Source organism: Hypanus sabinus, chromosome 16, assembly GCF_030144855.1.
Source record: "Hypanus sabinus isolate sHypSab1 chromosome 16, sHypSab1.hap1, whole genome shotgun sequence".
Taxonomy (NCBI): domain Eukaryota; kingdom Metazoa; phylum Chordata; class Chondrichthyes; order Myliobatiformes; family Dasyatidae; genus Hypanus; species Hypanus sabinus.
Genome location: NC_082721.1, coordinates 58,271,822 through 58,288,905, shown reverse-complemented (window position 1 = coordinate 58,288,905; position 17,084 = coordinate 58,271,822). Strand labels below are relative to the sequence as shown.

Here is a 17,084-nt window from a genome sequence, read left to right as displayed (position 1 = left end):
AGTAGAGGTTTAACAGAAGGGAGGGTGGAAAAGCCATTATATTTCCAAACTGAGCTGTGTTTTGCAAGTGAATTCGGAGTGAGCTGCGGCGAGGGATAGGGAACGCCGCTTGAATACTGAGTTCCCCCTTTTGTTCTGACCCTTTTTTAAAATAAATGCACTTCAGAAAGCTGCCAAAGTAAGCCTTACCAGGGCTGTGCTCGGAATGACAAGTCGTTCACCAGCTCCCCCTTCCTAAGTGCGCTGGCAGGTTAAACTGCCAGTGGGGGTGGCACAGCAGAGGGCGATGCCAGCTCCCACCCAGGCGTCTGGCCATATGTAATCGCTGGAACTGATGTCCCGTTCTGCTCTGAAAAGACAACGGTCTCCAGATTTACTCTCACGTTTGTCCCTGCTTTCAAACCCTCTCCCTCCAAAATTCTGCGTCTCCTCCCACACACACAAACACGTTTCCTTCACCCCCTCTGTTGATGGTCATGCCTGCTGTTACCCATACCCCGAGCCCTGGAACTCCCTCCTTTCGCCTCTCTACCGTCTCTTCTTTCCGACCTTCCTGCTCCCACGTTGCCCAAACCTGTCCTGACATTCCCCCCCACCCCCGCACCCCATCTCGTGTTTCAGGACACGTTCCTTTCCGATCGGTTGCTTCTCTGCGTTAAAGGTAGTGTTTCATTGTGGAGGCGGACAGTGTTGTGGTGACGATGGCAGTGGAAGAGAGCGGTTGTACAATGTTCCCATTGTGTGTTGTGTATGGACACACACACTTACCCCACACACTCTTACATGTACACTTATATACTCATACACACACATACACATACCTACATATACCATATACACACTTAACTCACACACACTTATTGTATATATACTTACACTTATACACACGCACAGATCAGAACATATGTACTGTACATGCACACATGGGTACACATGTGGATATAAAACACATGAACACACACACACATGTGTGGTGACATAGATACAAACACACAGACACATACCTCCATCAAATCATTTCTCGTTCTCCTTTGCTCCAAACAGAAAGCCCTAGTTTGCTCAATATATCCTGATAAGACATGTTCTCTAATCCAGGCAGCATCCTGGTAAATCTCCTCTGTACCCTCTCTAAAGCTTCCACATTTACTGTTGCCCATCGTGAATTCAGTTGCCTGCCCAGGAGAGGAGAAATGGAAAATGGCTAGTACAAACAAGTCAGTCTTGTACCAAGTTTTCTCCCACAGGTTTAATAGTTTGTGGTATGCTTTGCCGAGGAACCAGTTTGCTAAATCATGGTGCTACTAAATCACACCAACACTGATGGTTTGAGAACAGATGTCAGATCTTGCTGCATTCCCTGGGCTCCACCATAGTACATCCCAGCCCATATCTTAAGATCAAGTTCAAATTAATCATCGTTAATTGTATACAGATAAACAAAACAATATTCCTCGGGGACCAAAACACAGTACATACATCACATAAAATAATATTAACAGATAAATAAAGCATTCTGTAGATATGTAAGTTGATATAAAGTGTGTATAGGAAAATTAGTAAAATACAATGGTATTACTATTACTGGCACTGTCATAAATAATGTGTATTGGATGGTAGCATGGTGATCAGAAGTGTCACAGTCTGGGGGAAGAAGCTCCAAATTGAGGTTTCTATTCCCCCTCTCAATCAATTGTCCATGTCCTGCTTTTACGGGATGAAGAATATTGCCAGAGCAAATAACCTTGGTCGGTTGCTGCACTCAAGATTAACCAAATAGCCATGTTGCTAAGATTTACACATGAATGATGACTACCTGGGTCTTCAATGACAACAGACCTGTCATAGAGAAATAAGGGAGTGTTCACAGAAAGCTAATGTTCCATAGTTTTCTTTGGAAGGCTATGCTAAATGCTCTCAAGTTGTGCTTTCTCCCCTCAGGTTGCATGGGACTAGAACTAAAGGTCATAGGCTTAAAGGTGAAAGTCAAAATATCTACAGGGAATCTGAAGGAAACTTCTTCATCAGGTGAAATGAGCCGTCTGAAGAAGTGGTGGGTCCAGGTTCAATTGTAACATTTAAGAGAAGTTTGGATAGACTTGTGGATGACAAATTTATGGAGGTCTATGGTCTAGGTGCTAGTAGATAGGACTTGGTAGAAGACTAGGTCAGCACTGATTAGATGAGCTGAATAGCCAGTTTCTATGTTGAAGTACTTTATGACTCTGTTTCAGTGCTGGAGTACCTTTTGATCCTTTGATTCTATGTACATATCTATATTTGCTCACTTCCCTGCACACCTCACGATATAGGCACCATAAAGCCATATAAGCATAAGACATAGGAGCAGCATTAGGCAATTTAGCACATAGAGTCTGCATTACCATTTCATCTTCGCTGATTTATTATTGCTCCCAATCCCATTCTCCTGACCTCTCCTTGTAACCCTTAATGTTCTTACTAATCAAGAAGCTATCAACTTCTGCTCTAAACATACCCAATGACTTAGCCTCCACAGCAGTCATTGTCAATGAATTCCACAGATTCACCACCAGCTGGTAAAGAAATTAATCCTCACAGCCTAATCCACCTCCTGCCTGAATGGTCTGACACTCCATTGCCCTGCAGTGGAATATGAAGAGGTATCCTGAAGAACTGGCTTTTACGCTGAGTGTTTCACAATCTAAATTCTTTCCAACCAATGGAATGATTTCTGACCTCTCACTATGGTGTTGTAGTGTACATGGGAGCCAATGGGCACCCAATGAGCTCCCATGATGTCTTGACTTGCTCTGTAGGGATTGGTTAAATAACAAATTTTCTCCCAGAAAGAAGTCCTCAGCTTATTGTGAAACCATTGGAGTGAAATTTTCAGGCCGGCCTAAGTGGGAACGATTGCCCTGTGTGTCATTTCTAACTGTTGCTTTTTTCATTCTCTCTGGATTTGATAGAACTACTGCTTGGCTCAATTTTACAGCCCCTGAATGATCTTATTCGGCCAAGGTTGGACTAACTCACAGGCCATGGACTGATGGCTGGCTACACTTTGGTTCATGCAAATAGAGCTGTTACATTACCTGGCAGATGCAGGTACTGGCACCACCATGGGCAGGAAATTTGCTCTCGGCTGTTTCTATTCCAGTACTTGCTCCAGGGAAATGCATCCTACTCCACTTACACCTGTCTGCCATGCACCATCCATTATGAAACTCAACAAAGCTTGTTCTCAGGCACAACATGATTCTTTTTTTATTGTGTCATCTCATCTCTTACAGCAAGTATTATCTCATATGGTACATGTACCCACATTGATAATAAATATACTTTGACTTTGAGTATTTGACAATTAGTGAAATAGCACTCCTAACATAATCAACAAAATAGGAAATGAGTGGTAGTTCCAAAGGGGTGCACAAGTGATTTTTTTGCATTATTCTTTTGTTTTCCTCGGTGTTTTCACCTTCTTCACTGTCTTGCATAATTTGAGTATAATTTATGCATGTTTATGTTCTTTGTGTTGTCTGAACCTGTGCCTGTGATGCTGCTGCAAGCGAGTTTTTCATTGCACAGTGCCTCACCAGACCAGCACATATAACAATAAGCTTGACTGAAACACAAGAAATCCTGCAGATACTGGAAATCCAGTGCCACACACACAATCTGGAGGAACTCAGTAGGTCAAGCAGCATCGGTAAAGAGGAATGAACAGTCGACATTTTGGACTAATGCCCTTCATCGGGATTGGAAAAGAAATGGAGAAGAAGCCAGAACACGAAGGTAGTGGGAGAGGGAGGAATACAAGTTGGCCAGTTATAGGCAAGACCAAGTGAGGGGGAAGATGGGTGGGTGGGTGGGGGAGGGATGAAGTAAGAAGCAGGGAGGTGATAGGTGGAAAAGGTAAAGGTTGATGAAGAAGCAGTCTGATATGATAGGAGAGTGAATCATGGGAGAATGGGAAGGAGGAAGTGCACCCAAGGGAGGAGATGGACAGGTAAGCAGAAGAGAAAGGGCGAGAGGGGAGCCAGATTGGGGAATGGAAGAAGAGAGAAGGAGAAAGAAGAAAAAATTACTGGAAGTTAGAGAAATCGATTTTCATGCAATCAGGATGGAGGCTAACCAGATATCACCTTCCTTCAGACTCACATGTAACATAAAGGTGAGGAAGGGGATGCTTGCTTCACTCCTGAGGTTCCCCTTGGAGCTAATGAGCTTTCATTCATCTCCAGATTGTGCAAGACAAAGGCAGGCGTAAGGGCATAAATTGCTGGAAACACTGAGCAGGTCAGGCAGAATCTGTGCAGGAAGAACCAGAACCAACGTTTTCATGGATGCTGCAGGGGACACCTAGCATTTTATGTTTTTGCATCAGGATTTTGACATCTGTAGCTTTTGATTTTCAGTCAGTTGAAGGAAATATATTTTGAATTAAGGCACTTTTACTGATAGATTCTACAGTTCTGGAAGTTGGTTGGTGATGATCTAAATAGGGTGGCACATTAGCATAGTTGTTAGCTTTATGCTCTACAGTGTCAGCATTCCTATCGCTATCTGTAAGGAGTTTCTACATTCTCCCCATGACTGTGTTGGTTTCTTCAAGGTTCCTCCCATATTCTGAAGGTGTACAGATTGGGGTTAGTAAGTTGTGGTCACGCAATGTTGATGCCTGAAGAGTGGCAACACTTGCAGGCTGACCCCAGCTCAATCCTCCAATTATGTTAGTCGCTGATGCAAGCAATTCATTTCACTGTATGTTTTGATGTTTTGAATAGATTAGGACTTTCTTCCCTGGAGCGAAGGAGAATGAAGTATACAAAATTATGAAGCATATAGATAGGATAAATCTAACCAGGCTTTTTCTACTGTTTCAATGAGGCTAAAACTAGAGGCTATGGGTTAAGGGTGAAAGATGAAATGTTTAAGGGGATCTTCTTCACTCAGACTGTGATGTGAGTGTGGAACAAACTGCCGGCAGAAGTGGTGAATATGGACTCAATTTCAACATTTAAGAGAAATTTGGATGGGTAGATAGATGGGAGGGGTATGGAGGGCTATGGTCCAGATTCAGACCGATGGAACTAGGCAGCATAATAGTTTGGCACTGACTAACTATTAGTCACAGCATAATAGTTTGGACCTGCTTCTGTGCTGTAGTGTTCTATGACTCTATGTCAATAGTGTGAGCATCAACTAACCATTTCACCTTTCCAATCCTTCAACAGAAACCAGTAACAAAAAGGAATGGAATTTCCAATTGGGTCATCTGATGGTTTGCCATTATTTCAGAGCCTGGACAAAACCCAGGAAAGACACCATAAATATTGCGATTGGGAGAAAGCCAACAGGAGAAATGCAATCACCAGCCAACCCCCGTCAAGGTCTGTCAAGAAAAGAGATCAGACACTTGTTCAACTTTCCAAAGTTCACATGCAAAGGGTTTCCAGCAATTACTTTGTAAGTTGGAACACATGCTTTCTGAGTCTCAGTAGTTACACTTCAGTTGGAGTTTTAGTATCTCTGCAGATGTATAATGGGAAATAGTTAAGTAGGGAACAAAATGGGTACAAATCAGCAGATTTCAGTAAGGAGAAATGTCAGTATCAAAGCCTGGCGCTTACTGGAGAGATCAGAATCAGAATTAGGTTTATTATCACAACATATGACATGAAATATGTTTTCTAAGACCAGAGGGTACAGCTTCAGGATAAAAGGATGTTCCTTTAGAACAGAAATAATAAGGAGGAATTTACGTAGCCAGAGGATGGTGGATCTGTGGAATTCATGAGTTCATGGACCATTCAGAAATCAGAAACTTAAAACATTATAAGTACTCACAGGACAGGTAACAAAAATTAACACCAGAGGAATAATAAATAATAAAGGAAAACTAAAATTTTAAATTGGAACAACTGAAAAGGAGCATAAGTGCAAACCAGAAGAAAATTAAAAGGCATTTTTTCTTTTACAAAGATTAGTCACAAAATGTCAAGACTCTTAAGCAATAAAATAAGTAGCAGAGATTTTAAGAAACCCCTTGAACTCAAGGAGAAAGTTATGAAAATAAGATTCAACATTTGACTTTACACATTTTTAAGCATTTTTGGAGCCTGGTCCAAAAAAATATATCGCAGGAAGCACTACAAGTAAGCCCCCACACAGTTCAGGATAAGTATTGTTCAGACCATCTTGGAGAATTCCTCTGATCTTCTCCAGTATAGTGCTGCAGGATGTGTGTTGGCAGATCAGGTTTCACTGAATATCACATCTGAAAGGGACATCTCCAACCTGAGGGGAACCTTCTTCACCCAGAGGGAGAACGGGTGGACGAGACTTTGTTTCAACATTTAAGAGAAGTTTGGATAAGTACTGTATATGGATGGCAGGGATACAGTCAAGGTACAGGTTGATGGGGCTAAGCAGAACAACTGTTCAGTATAGATCAGATGGGCTGAAGGGCCTTTTTCTGTGCTCTAGTCTTCTAAGTCTCTAAGACTCTATAACAAGATGGGAATAAGACAGATATAAGCAGTTGGGATAAAGCAAATCCTTTGTGGAACACGTCTTTTTTATGTTTTTATGTATTGCATTGCAATAAATTTCACAACGTATATAGAAACATAGATGCATAGAAAATCTACAGCACAGTACAGGCCCTATGGCCCATAAAGCTGTGCTGAACATGTCCTTGCCTTAGAATTTACCTAGGGTTACACATAGCCCTCTATTTTTCTGAGCTCCATGTACCTGTCCAGGAGTCTCTTAAAAGACCCTATCATATCCACCTCCACCACTATTGCCAGCTGCCCATTCCAAGCACTCACCACTCTCTGCATAAAAAAATTTACCCCTAACATCTCCTCTGTACCTTCTTCCAAGCACCTTAAAACTGTGCCCTCTCATGCTAGCTATTTCAGCCCTGGGAAAAAACCTCTATCCACACGATCAATGCCTCTCACCATCTTATACACCTCTATCAGGTCCGTCACTCCAAGGAAAAAAGGCCGAGTTCACTCAACCTATTCTCATGAGGCATGCTCCACAATCCAGGCAACAACCTTGTAAATCTCCTCTGCACATTTTTTATAGTTTGCACATGCTTCCTGTAGTGAGGTGACCAGATCTAAGCACAGTACTCCAAGTGGGGTCTGAGCAGGGTCCTATATAGCTGCAACACTACCTCTTGGCTCCTAAACTCAATCCCACAATTGATGAAGGCCAATGCACTGTATGCCTTCTTAACCACAGAGTTAACCTGCACAGCAGCTTTGAGTGTCCTATGGACTCAGACCCTAAGATCCCTCTGATCCTCCATACTGCTAAGTGTCTTAACATTAATACTATATTCTGTCATCATATTTGACCTACCAAAATGAACCACTTCAAGCTTATCTGTGTTGAACTCTATCTGCCACTTCTCAGTCCAGTTTTGCATCCTATCGGAAGGCATGACCTGCCTTTGACAAAGCAATGCTGACTATTCCTAATCATATTATGCCTCTCTAAATGTTCATAAATCCTGCCTCTCAGGATCTTCTCCATCAACTGAAGTAAGACTCACTGGTCTCTAATTTCCTGGGCTATCTCTACTCCCTTTCTTGAATAATGGAACAATATCTGCAACCCTTCAATCCTCTGGAACCTCTCCCATCCCCATTGTTGATGCAAAGATCATCGCCAAGGGCTCAGCAATCGCCTCCCACAGTAGCCTGGGGTACATCTCATCCAGTCTCAGTGACTTATCCAACTTGATGGTTTCCAAAAGCTCCACCACATTCTCTTTCTTAATATCTACATGCTTAAGCTTTTCAATCAGCTGTAAATCATCCCTACAATCACCAAGATCTTTTCTGTAGTGATTACTGAAGCAAAGTACTCATTAAGTACCTCTGCTATCTCCTCCGATTCCATACACACTTTTCCACTGTCACACTTGATTGGTCCTATTCTCTCATGTATTGTCCTTTTGCTCTTCACATACTTATAGAATGCCTTGGGGTTTTCCTTAATCCTGTCTGCTAAGGCCTTCTCATGGCCCCTTCTGGCTCTCCTAATTTCTTTCTTAAGCTCCTTCCTGTTAGCCTTATGATCTTTTAGATCTCTAACATTACCTAGTTTTTTGAACCTTTCGTAAGCTCTTCTTCTTGACTAGATTTACAACAGCCTTTGTACACCACAGTTCCTGTACCCTACCAACTTTCTCCTGCCCCATTGGAAAGTACCTATGCGGAACTCCACACAAATATCCCTTGAACATTTGCCACATTTCTTCCGTACATTTCCATGAGACCATCTGTTCCCAATTTATGCTTCCAAGTTCCTGAATGATAGCTTCATATTTCCCCTTATTCCAATTAAACACTTTCCTAACTTGTCTGTTCCTATCCCTCTCCAATGCTCCAATGTGATCTCTATCTCCAAAATGCTCCTCTACTGAGAGATCTGACACCTGACCAGGTTCATTTCCCAATACCAGATCAAGTACAGCCTCTCCTCTTGTAGGTTTATCTACATATTGTGTCAAGAACCCTTCTTGAACACACCTATCAAACTCCACCCCATTTAAACCCCTTGCTCTAGGGACATAGCAATCGATACTTGGGAAATTAATATTTTCTACCATGACAACCCTGTTATTATTAAACCTTTCCAGAATCTGTCTCCCTATCTGCTCCTTGATGTCGCTGTTGGGTGGTCTGAAAAAAAAGTAGAGTTATTGACCCCTTCCTGTTCCTAACTTCCACCCACAGATATTCTGTAGACAATCCCTCCATGTCTTCCTGCTTTTCTGCAGCCGTGACACTACCTCTGATCAACAGTGCCACACCCCCACCTCTTTTACCTCCCTCCCTGTCCTTTCTGAAACATCTAAAGCCTGGCACTCAAAGTAACTATTCCTGCTCCTGAGCCATCCAAGTCTCTGTAATGGCCACAACATTATAGCTCCAAGTACTGATCCACACTCATCCGTTTTTTTCATAATACTCCTTGCATTAAAATAGACGCATCTCAAACCATCGGTCTCAGTGCGTCCCTTCTCTGTCACCGGCCTATCCTCTCTCTTGCACTGTCTCCAAGCTTTCTCTATCTGTGAGTCAACCGCCTCTTCCTCTGTCTCTTCAGTTTGGTTCCCACCCCCCAGCAATCCCAATTTAAACTCTCCCCAGTAGCCTTAGCAAACCTCCCAGCCAGGATATTGGTTTCCCTGGGATTCAAGTGCAACTCGTCCTTTTTGTACAGATCACTCCTGCCCCAAAGGAGGTGCCAAAGATCCAGAAATCTGAATCCCTGCCTCCTGCTCCAATCCCTCGGTCACGCATTTATCCTCCACCTCACTCTATTCCTATACTCACTGTTGTGTGGCGCAGACAGTAATCCCGAGATGACTACCTTTGTGGTCCTGCTTCTCAACTTCCTTCCTAACTCCCTGTGGTCTGCTTTCAGGACCTCCTCCCTTTTCCTATCTACGTCATTGGTACCAATATGTACCATGAACTCCTGGCTGTTCTCCCTCCCACTGCCGGATATTGTGGACACGATCAGAAACGTCCCAGACCCTGGCACCTGGGAGTCAAACTACCATCCATATCATATCATATCAGTGATATTAAACCTGATTCTGATTCTTATTCTGAGATTCAGGTTGGGAAGTAGAAAATGACTAGAAGGGGAACAAACACAAAATGCTAAAGGAACTCAGCAAGCCAGGCAGCATCTATGAATAGAGTACAGTCAACGTTTCCAACCAAAACGCTTTGGGAGGATTGGCAAAAAAAGCTGAGGAGTAGAGGCTGAAATGTTGACTGTACTTCTTCCTATAGATGCTGCCTGGCCTGCTGCATTCCACCAGCATTTTGTGTGTGTTGCATGAGTAGATTTAAAAGTTGGGGGGAGGGGAGAAACAAACACAAGGTGATAGGTGACAGCTGAAGGGAGGGATTAAGTAAAGCAAAGTTGATTTGTGAAAGAGACAGAAGGCCATGGAAGACACAAAAGGGGAGGAGCACCAGAGCAAGGTGATGGGTGGGCGAGGAGATAAGGTGAGAGAGGAAAAAGGGGATGGGAAATGGTGAAGGAGGAGAGTGGGGGCATTACCGGGTTTGAGGAGTCGATGTTCACGCCATCAGGTTGGAGGCTACCCAAGCGGAATATAAGTTGTTGTTCACCACGACTGTGGAGGAGGCTATGGATGGACATATTGGAATGGAAATGGGAGATCTCGCTTGTTCTGGCGGATGGAGCGTAGATACTCTGTGAAGCAGTTCCCAATCTACGTCAGGTCTCACCTATGTACAAGATACCACACTGAGAGCACCGGACACAGTATATGACCCCAAAAGACTCACCTCACCTCACCTGGGAGGTTTGTTTAGCCCCTAAATGGTAGTGAGGGAGGAGGTGTAGATGCAGGGGTAACATTTGTTCCACTTGCAAGGATTAGTGCTGGAGGAGATCAGTGGGAAGGGACAGATGGATAAGGAAGTCATGTAGGAAGTAATCCCTTCAGAAAGCAGAAAGTCAGGGGGAGGGGTGATTAGGGAAAGATGTGTTTGGTGATGGGATCCCATTTGAGATGGCAGAAATTTCAGAGAATTATGTGCTGGACACGGAGGCTGGTGGAGTGGTAGGTGAGGACAAGAGGAATCCTATCCCTAGGTGGGTGGCAGGAGGATGGGGTAAGAGCAGATGTGCATGAAATAAAAGAGATGTAATTGAGGGCAGCTTTGATGGTGTGGGAAGGGAACCCCTTTCTTTGAAAAAAGAGGACATCTCCTTCATTCTGGAATGAAAAGCCTTATCCTGAGAGCAGATGTGGTGGAGATGGAGGAATTGATAGAAGAAGATGGCGTTCTTACATGTGACAGGATGGAAAAGGGGTATAGTCCAGGTAGCTATGAGAGTCCATGGGTTTATAATACACATCAGGAATTGAGGTTGAAAAGGGGGAGGGCGGAGTCGGAAATGAACCAGAGGTAAGTTTGAAGGCAAAGTGGATGAAGTTGACAAGTTCAGCATGGATGCAGGAAATGCAGCACCAATGCATTTGTCGATGTAGTATAGGAAAAGGGCAGGATGTCACCAGGTGGGCACTTTGTGTGTGCATTACTTGGATTTCCAGCATTTACAGATTTTCTCTTTGTTTGTGAAAGATTAGAAAGGAAAAGGTTTATTTAACTCTATACAGGTGGGGCTATGGAAGTCTCTGTCTGAAAGGATGGGACAATAAAAACCTTCACCACAATTAAAACAAGAGCTGAAGACCCATATTCTACAGACTGAGCTGAGATTAATCACATCCACCATGTAAATAGCTTCCCCCTGTGGTGTGGCATTCTATGCCATCAGAAAGCAGGTGGATGTTTTAGATCAGAACATTTCCCAGCAGTGAAGTGTTCCAATGATAATCATTCACTCTGAAGGAGTAAGCTAGCTGCAGGAAGAGCTCTGGATATACTCCTAGGAATTGCTACTGGGCTCTAATTAGGTACCCTCTGTACCAAATAATGTGACCACCGAGTGTATGTTCTTGATCTTCTGCTGCTGTAGTCCATCCACTTCAAGGTTTGATATGTTGTACATACACAGATGTCCAACTGCACACCATTGCTATATTGTGTGGTTATTTGAATTACTGTTGCTTTCCTGTCAGCTTGAACCAGTCTGCCCATTCTCAGGCCACTCTCATCAACAAGGCATTTTCACCCACAGAACTGCAGCTCACTGGATATTTATTGTTTTTCGTACCATTTTCTGATGTTTGGTCTGAACAACAACTGAGCCTCTTGTCCATGTCTGCATGCTTTATGCACTGAGTTGCTGTCACATTAGATATTTGCATTAACAAGCAGATGTACAGGTGTACCTAATAAATTGGCCACTGAGTGTAAATTGTCTAATTAAACAAACTTTATCAGCTGCCAGGCATCAGGCTTTTCACACTCAATGGAAGCACTTTAGCTTTACCACATAGCAGGGCCTAAGTAGAGTGAGAAGAAACAGAACAAGCAACCAGAGCCTGGTGAAAGAGGTGACCTTGAAAGAGAAGCTCAGGGAACATGTGTGCTGCTGCAGTGGGAGATATAGTGTGCAGCAGATCCACATGGTTACGGGAGTGCTAGAGGAGCAAAGAGTTTAGGAAAAAGATGCAGAGTTATATGACATTACAAAAATAGTTTGGAGGGAGAGCAGCTGCAAGCAATTTACAGCCATGAAAAACTAAACTATTTGGCTTCGTATCTGGTGACATGGAACTCAAGCACAAAAGGGTCACTTGGAAGCTGCTGTAGAAGTCTTGCTTGGAGTTTTCTGCAGCCTGTTGTGAAAAGGATCCAGAAATAATGAGGAAAGTCTGACTACCTCAGATGGTAGAGCATGAGACTCCTAATACCAGGGTTGTGTGTTTGTGCCCCACATTGTGTGCTAGTTCTTTCACTGTGGTCATGCTATGTTGACACCAGATGTAAAGCAACACCTGCTGGCGCTCCAACACATCCTTGTTGACACAAACTATGCTTTTCACTGTATATTTCATAAGACGTAGGAGCAAAATTCAGCCTATTAAGTCTGCTCCGCCCTTTTGATCATGGCTGATTTATTATCCCTCTCAATCCGATTTTTCTGCTTTCTCCCCTTACTAATCAAGAACCTATCAACCTCCACTTTATGTATATGTAGCAAAGCTGACCTTAATCTTTCATTAATTGCGAGCTGTGTTCAGAAAGGGCACTGCTGTCAATGAGCTTCAGGATTTTTGATACAAGTGACTGATAAATATAATCTAATCTTAAAAAAAATGGCAGAAAATAATTGCTTCAACCTCTGCAGGGATGGAGGGTTCTAAAGAAGTGTCTGAGGCTTAAATAGGATCAAAGTAAAAGTCAAAGTTGAGTTTATTGTCATCTGTACGAGTACACATTTGCACAAGTGTAATGAAAGGCTTATTTGCAGCAGCATCAGATAAACAGCATTCACAAGAAAAACGTAAATTAACAATAAAGTACTGTAGCTATACAACTTTAAAGTAAAGAGCGCAGGTAATACAGGTCCATTATAGCACCAAGTGGTCAGAGTGGCTATAACTGCAACAATTTACAGTGCCAGCGTTTGGAAGATCAATGTTTAATTTCTGCCACTGTCTATAGGGAGTTTTTACATTGTCCACATGACTGTGTGGGTTTCCACTGGGTGCTTCAGTTCCCACCCACATTCTAAAGGCATACATGTTGGGAGGTTAATTTGTCACGTGGGTGTAATTGGGCAGTATGGACTCTCTGGGATGGAAGGGACTGTTATTGTGCTGTAACTCTAAATAAAAAATAAATGGATTAATCCATCTGAAGAAGGGACTCAGCCCAAAATATTGAATGTTTATTCCTCTTCATAGGTGCTGCTGACCTGCTGAGATCCTCCAGCATTTTATGTGTGTTGCTCAGGATTTCCAGCATCTACAGACTTTCTTGTGTTTAGATCTAATAGAGCTGTCCACCATATGAGTAACTAATGTAAGAAGTAGATTCTCCCACTGGTCGAACAAAGTGGAAAGATCAAACAAAATACAGTATAAGGATAACCAACATGGTCTCTGCATAAGGGAAGGCCTTAGCAGACAGGATTAAAGAAAACCCCATCCTTAACTACCCAGCAGATGCCTTTTTCAAAAACTCCCTTCTGGAAAAAGTACAGGGGCAGGGCTATTAAAACAAAAACATCACAGCATCTTAAAAGTTTTTTTTCCCCAGGCAGTTAATCTGATCAACCATTCTAGTTAGCACCCCGCCCCCCTCTATCTACTACCCCTATCACTGCACTGCCCTGTAAACACTTTAAGCAACTTTTTATAATGCAGTTTTACATTGTAAATACATGCTGCTGTTTACTGTATGTAAGCACATGGTAACATAGCAGATAACTTAATGCTTTACAGAGCCAGCAATCCTGGCTCAATTCCACCACTGCCTGTAAGGAACTTGTATGTTCCCCCTGTGACAATGTGGGTTTCCTCCAAATGATACAGTTTCTTCTCACATTCCAAAGATGTACAAATTAGTAGAATAATTGGAGGCATACAGAAGGTGTAATTGGGCAGCATAGGCTTGTTAGGATGAAAGGGCTAATCACTGCTGTACTGCTGTATCTCTAAAATTTTATTCCATATCTATATTTCTAACTTTATTTCATATGTCATCAGTTTTCATAACTGTTGAATGTTGTTCTTTCTGTTGCCTGTCGCTCCAACACAGTGCAGCAAATTCCTAATACATAAATGGTGGATAAAGTTGATTCTTAATTAATTGCATTCAGTAGGTTCCACTCTTATCGCAGCGGAGAGTTTGAGACCCACTCTAGTAACCTGAGAACAAGCCAGTCTGGAGGACGGATGCAGAGCAGAGGGGGTATGGATCTGTCAGCTTCCAACCAAGGTGCTAAACTGAGGCTGAGCCTGCTACCCTCAGGTGAATATAAAATACCCCACAGCTAGTCTGAAGTAGAGATGGAGGATGCCCACTCTAGCATTTAACTCTGCAAGCATTTTTCACATGGTGGGGCACTGGGAGGTGTTCAAAGTGTCCTTGTGCTCACTCCATAAGAACACTCAGGTTCAGCAAGCAATTAGCACGGCAAATGATCTATCTGTTGGGTCATTGCTGGAGGCTTTGAGTGCAAGAGTAGAGATATCTCACTGCAGTTCTACAAGGTCTCAGTGGGAACATGCCTGGAGTATTGTGTTTAATTTTGATTCCCATATCTAAATAAAGATATGCTTACTAATGAAGCAGAGCAGCAAAATTAGCTCCTGGGATGATCTGACACATTAGTCAAGAATTTTAAAAAATGGAAGGGTATCTGATTACTCTGTATCTGCATTCTGTTATTGTTTTACCCTCTTCCACCTCAATGCACCATGCAATTATTTGATAGGTATGAACAGTATTTCAAGTTCAGATTTATCGTCCTTCCACTATATACAGGTAAACAAAACAACATTTCTCCAGACCAACATGCATAATGTAGTACATGTACAGTAACTCACACATCACCGAAAATAATATTACTACAAATAAATGGTAATATTTACCATTTACATTACCACAAAATATATTCCAGAAGATTGACATTTAGTGTAAAATCAAAAAGTAAACAGTATAATACTACTGGCACTTCATACTTGATGAGATCTGGGTGATAGCAGAGAGTGCAATAGTCTGATGGACTAGGAGAAGAAGCTGTTCCCCATCCTAACAGTTCTTGTCCTGATGCTACTGTATCTCCTGCCTGATGATAGGGGGTCAAAGAGATTGTGGAACGGATGGGAGATATCCTTGACAATGTTTGTTAAGGAACTCACAAGCTTTTCACTGTATCTTGGCATATGTGATAGTTATAAACTGATTCCAATTCTAATAAACAAGACCAGGTAAGATGGATAAATTTTCTCCCCAACAGAGTCTAAGTGAACCAGATGTATTTATCATTAATCCAATTGGTTCATTACTGGCAGTAGTCCCTGTTTACCCCAGATATGAGGATGCTTGCTATGATGGCAGTGTAGAATTGCACTAGTTTTTTGATAGTTTTATACTTTATTCTGCATTGTTATTGTCTTGCCTTATTCTAGCGAAGTGCACTGTGTAACAAACTAATCTGTATGAACAAGCTTTTCATTGTATCTTGTTACATTTGATACCAATAAACTAATTCCAACCTCAATCAGTGGTGCAAAATTCTTAAAGTAGATGCAGATAGGATACTTTTCCTGAGTAAGGAAGCTAAGAATTGTGAGGAATGGCTTCAGAATGAAGGATTAGCCAAATGGCACTGAAGTCAAGAACAATTTGTACACTTTGTAAACCTTTGTCCCATACAGTGGGCACCTTTGTAAATCTTTGCCCTGCAAGTCTGAAAGTTCACAGATGTACTGTGGAGAGCATTCAAGCTGGATGCTTCACCACCAGGATCGGGAAAAGATGTTTCTAAACGAAGCCAGCTCCATCACGGGCACTAGCCTCCCATCGAATACATCTTTAAAAGGCAATGAAGCTGGCATCTATCATAAAGGAACCGTACCATCTAAGACATGCCTCAATATCAGGAAGAAGGTACAGGGGCCTGAAGACACACACTCAATGTTTTAGGAACAGTTTCTTCCCTTCTACTATCAAATTTCTGAATGGTCCATGAACCATTGAACATTATCTCATTCTGCACTACTGCACTACTGCACTACTTATTTGTTTTAATTTCTTATTGTAATTTATAATATTTTTAAGGTATTGCACTGTACTGCTGTCACAAAGCAACACATTTCACAGTATATATCAATGATAATAAACCTGATTCTGATTCTAATCCATTAAAATAGTAAAAGTTTGCCTAAACATTGGATCACATGGTAGTTACTTTTTAGACATGATTGTGTAATCTTCAGATTGTGTAGATCGACCCAATAATATTGCTAATCCCAAGATTTGAGAGTGCATTTCTGCCCAAGATCAAGCATGGGAAAGCCAGTTCATATATTGAGCATGCACCTGATAACATCCCTATACATGTGATGCATATTTTTACCCATTGCATTATATGTTGCAAATAACATCTCCAAAATACTATAAGAGATAAGACCAGATTTAGGCCATTTGTCCATCAAATTTGTTCTGCCATTCAATCATGGCTGATTTATTTTTCCTCTCAGCTTCATCCTCCTGTCTTTTCCCCATAACTTTTGACACCATTACTAATAAAGAGCCTAACAACCTCCACTTTAAATGTGCCCAATGACTTGGCCTCTGCAGCCATCTGTAGCAATGAATTTCACAGATTCACCACCTGCTGGCTGAAGGAATTCCTCCTCACCACTATTCTAAAGTGATGTCCTTTGTAGGGTGTCCCTCCCACTGTTGGAAACATCCTCTCCACATCCACTCCAGCTCAGCAAGGGGACCCCAACTTAATTCTAGATTCTAGGCCTTTCAATAATCTGTATATTTCAATGAGATCTTCCTTTGGTTTTCTAAGCTCTAGTGAATACAGGCCCAGAGACTTCAAATACTCCTCATAAATTAACACCTTAATTCCTGGGAACATTCTTGTGAACC

At 42.2% G+C, this 17,084-nt stretch overlaps 1 long non-coding RNA gene across 2 annotated transcripts in view; it reads left to right on the top strand.

Moving 5' to 3' along the window:
* Positions 1 to 15,692, top strand: part of LOC132406342 (uncharacterized) — an 82,075-nt gene extending 66,383 nt beyond the window's left edge. For both annotated transcript variants that reach the window (XR_009516137.1, XR_009516136.1), the window contains 2 exons: positions 5,217 to 5,448; positions 13,376 to 15,692. This is a non-coding gene — a long non-coding RNA (uncharacterized LOC132406342). The remainder of the gene's footprint in view (positions 1 to 5,216; positions 5,449 to 13,375) is intronic.
* The last annotated feature ends 1,392 nt before the right edge of the window (positions 15,693 to 17,084 follow it).